The sequence below is a fragment of the Lissotriton vulgaris genome, unplaced genomic scaffold (assembly GCF_964263255.1).
Source record: "Lissotriton vulgaris unplaced genomic scaffold, aLisVul1.2 SCAFFOLD_345, whole genome shotgun sequence".
In the NCBI taxonomy this organism is placed as follows: Eukaryota; Metazoa; Chordata; class Amphibia; order Caudata; family Salamandridae; genus Lissotriton; species Lissotriton vulgaris.
In genome coordinates, this window is record NW_028253149.1 from 169,323 (window position 1) to 173,702 (window position 4,380).

General features: G+C 39.2%; 1 long non-coding RNA gene across 1 annotated transcript; it reads left to right on the forward strand.

The window, feature by feature from the left end:
• Positions 1-2,223: 2,223 nt before the first annotated feature.
• Positions 2,224-3,824, forward strand: LOC147661147 (uncharacterized). Its single transcript, XR_015306024.1, has 5 exons — positions 2,224-2,331; positions 2,861-2,974; positions 3,056-3,136; positions 3,236-3,359; positions 3,622-3,824. It is a non-coding gene; the product is annotated as an uncharacterized LOC147661147 (long non-coding RNA).
• The last annotated feature ends 556 nt before the right edge of the window (positions 3,825-4,380 follow it).

Below are 4,380 nucleotides of genomic sequence, written 5' to 3' on the forward strand. Positions count from 1 at the left end.
CTGATTCCTGACAGTAGTCCAGGTGGCCCTGTCTTGTACATATCCCCTGTAAATTCTGCCCGTGCCTGTTGGCACATTGTAAAGTGTGTGTTTTTATCTAATGTGTTTTGGTGTGGCTATTTTTATATATAACCTTGTGTGGAGTTTCCTTTGTGGTGGGCCTTGGGTGTTGTTGCTGGGGTGCATGCGCAAATACTTAACTCGCATAGCCTCCAAGTTTAGCCTTGCTGCTCACGCCACGTTACCTACAGGGTGAGCAGGGGTGATCTTGGCGTGTAACTCCCTTGCCCTGACTTAGGAGTGGTGGTCTCTGACTGACTTTGGCGCAAGTCCTGGCCAGCCAGGGATCCCATTTCTAACAGGGATAATCTATTTAATAAGAAGGAAGCATCAGCCAATGAAGCATAACCCATAATCTTTGTGACTAACTTTAATCAAGTTAGCAACAAAATGAAAAACATCATGAACAGGACCTGGCATTTAGTGACCAACAAGAAAAATTGCCTAAACCAATGTTCTCCTACAGGAGAAACAGAACCATCAGAAACAGTTTAGTTCATACTTACAAAGAAGTAAGCAGTATAAAACAACCCTGTATTGACAATGCACCCCTACCAACGGGCACTTTCCCCTGTACTGGATGTGTAAACTATAGCAGTATAATTAAAGGGAACAACATTACAAATGGTAATGTATCTGTAAAAATTAAAAGCTTTATCAACTGCCGCACAAAAAATGTAATATACTGATACAATGCCCCTGTCACTACTATTACATAGGTGAAACATCAAGAGAGGTCCGGGTTCGCCTAAATGAACATAGGTCGGCGATTAGGAACAACAAAAAGGGTGCTCCACTCACAGAGCATTGGCAGTCAGCAGGCCATAACATTAAGGATCTCAAATGGTGCAGTCTTGAAACTGTAGTAATGAATGGACGTGGCGGCAATCTAAACACTGAAAGAAAAAAAGGGAACAATTTTATATGTCCCGTTTCAATAGTGTCAGATGCGGCCTTAACAGTAAAGAGGACTGGGAACGGATAGTGCAATGAGTAGAGAATCCGCATACCTAGAACCTTGCCTTTTTATGTAGATTACTTTCTTCTTCTAGCCTTTATCGTTGGTACCAATGAAAGTCCTTCCAACAGACAGTCGTTCCCCTCCTCCAGCAAGCAGGTCAAAAAGATACGACTATCATTACAATATATAAATAGTCCTTTCTTATAGCAACTGTCAATACCTAATTTTATAAAAGCAGCGCCCCATATAATGCACATACTAACTATCAGCACTTGTAGAACCCTGTCCAGACAGGTAAATAGTAACTGTTAACATCCAATTTTATGAAGCCAGTGCCGCATATAATGTGCATACCAACCATTAGCACTCGTGAACCTCTGCCCAGACAGGTACTTAATACCTTTAACAAAAAAAAATATCTCTAGTGGAGATCGTTTTTAATCTATGATAGGATTCACATAGACTTGACAAACAATTGTCATTTAAGATTACGAAACTCTAATCATCCCTAAGTATGCAGCGTAAACAAACGAGAAATGGGGTGTATATAAACATTAGCTGACCACATGGCATTTAGTACTATAAAGCCCACAACATCCTCAATTTGTACCCAAAAAAAGTTTAATCAGAAAAAAAAGGATAATAGACAGATGCCTTTTTTAAAAATCAATCTTTATTTTATAACTAGTAACAATATTTATTAAAGTAACTCACTATATACATGCTATTCTGCGTGCTTCGATAAACATCCAAAAGTGTGTTGGGGTTACTTTGACAACCAAGCGAGGATTGGTGCAATGTTATCCAATCACAGGGTGTCCAACGTTCGCAGTAAATAAATAAATAAAAAAACGAGCAGGTGTTGGATCGCTCAGTACGTTGGTAAATGTGACCAACATAGTGACTTGCAGATAAATGTAAACCTCATTTTCGAAACAGTTACGCAAATGAAACAAATAATTTTACATACAATGCATACATCGCATGCCTATGGATAAGCACACTAAAGTGCGTCTCAATCACCACGACAACGGAGCATTAATAGGTCAAATTTCAGCCAATCAGAGGACCATGGGCGGCATAGCAGTCATAGAGAAATCGCGTTCCGATCACCAGGGCAACGAGTTCCTGATTGGTTACAAAGTGACCAATTACTGAGTACGAATGGTTGTTCAATCAGCACGTCGCAAACCTAAAAGACCTAGAAACAGCACTCACGCCATTCGCTTCTATTGATTGCAAGAAGACGAACCCGGCGACGCTGTTCGAGAAGGGAGAAGGGAGCAGGGAGGCCGATTCAACTTCAGTCGGTGAGTGAAATGAAGCCTTCGTCAGCCCGACAATTGAGGGAAACCGTTATAATATATAGATAGCACAAAAGAGGCTTAAGAATAAGACTTAACCCCACATAGGTGTGTGATAACACATACCAAGCAGATTGGTTATGCTTAGTGTTTGACCCCTAGTATTAAGTAAGGCACTACGATAATAGCAATAAAGGCACCATATATATTTTGAATGCCACAGCATCAACAGTAACTAAATGAGACAGAATTTCAAAAGGAGAATGTAAAAGCATAGTAAGAACCATTCTGAAGTATAACACTCCTCTCTCCACATTATATATAAAACAATAGTTCTAAGTAATAAGGAAACTCCTTTCCGCTTTCTGTATATAGAATATGTTCCAATTAGGACAAGTAAGTGAGTCAGTAGAATCAGTCAAGTATTACTGATAAATTCCCCCAAAACAAGTATCAAGTTAAGAACATATATAGAAACAAACCCCGAGTGAACCGCAAGACAGGGAGATAATACAATGTAAAAATCTCTTTACAGAAGTAAAATTCCAATCTGCACAAAGACGTGAGGTCATCCCCGACGTTATGAGTGTGCCACCAAATACAAAATAAGAAGGTCTGTGGCTGCAGTGATTCATATACTTGAAGTGAGGTGAGTCCTACAGGGGATTATTAGAAGTAGAGCAAACAGTATACAACAGTATACATAATAAGAGTTATCATCTTGTTACAGAAATACGACAAAACATATTCCCCCTCCAAAAACGATGGCTCCCCCGAATAGCGTGTAAAGCCGCATTGAATATTGATTAAGGTAATTAAACATCTCGATATTTCACATGAAAGCAATAGGGACAAGTAGAAAGTTGAAGTTAAAAGATGACACACCTTGCTTTCCTTCTAATCCCCACAGACAGTTGCAATTATCTTCAAGGATTCACTGATAGCCTGCAGACCCACACAAGTAAAAGGGGCCCTAAGGAAGCAAGAACCTCATTCTATTGTTGGGTTCTGAATAAACATTTTTTATCTTTAAGGTATGTAGGACCCTGGATTTCTAGCTAACTACAGAAACATAGGAGTTAGTTCATAACACAACAGACCTGGTTTCTAGGACAAAGGGAGAGATAACAGACGACTCAAGGGTGGAAATAGGTAGTAAATGCATGTAAAATAAAAGTTTTTGAGGGCTGAGTCCCCAAGAATAGCATCTTTATTAAATATATAAGGAACAATGTATACATACTGAATTATACTGTAAGAATGAATGGTTAGTAATTTTGTTCTCTTTAAACCTAGAATCTGTCCTGAAGAAGGTGTTGTCATAAGAAAAAAGAACCGCCGCGTCGACAATTTTTGATTCTTTTTTAAGGATTATGTTTTGTATTTTATGACTTGAGTAGTACATTCAAATGTATTTTTCTTCATGTTTTTAATCAATTGTGGTCATAATATATTTTTATGAAAGACGAATAAAAGTTGTACATGGTTTTTACTATCAATTTTTTTAGAACAACTTTATTTACATAGTGCATGCAGGAATTGTTAACCAAATGTTAGAATTTTTTGATTCAGAGTGTTGACATATAAGCTTGCAGTACTGGAACCTCTTACCTCTCGTTGTTTGCCCTCTAATGAACAAACTTAGATAGGTCTAGTTGTCCTCACTAGGAGATCCACAATAATATCTATATAGTGGCCCTGTATCCAGTTGTTAGAAATGGGATCCCTAGCTGGCCAGGGCTTTCGCCAAAGTCAGTCAGAGACCACCACTCCTAAGTCAGGGCAAGGGAGTTACACGCCAAGATAACCCCTACTCGCCCTCTAGGTAACGTGGCGCGACAGCAAGGCTAAACTTGGAGGCGATATGAGTTAAGTATTTGCGCACGCACCCCAGCAACAACACCCAAGGCCCACCACAAAGGAAACTCCACACAAGGTTATATAAAAAAATAGCCTTTGTATTACAATAAACACATTAGATAAAAACACACACTTTACAATGTGCCAGGGGCACGGGCAGAATTTGCAGGGGATATTTACAAGACAGGGCCACCT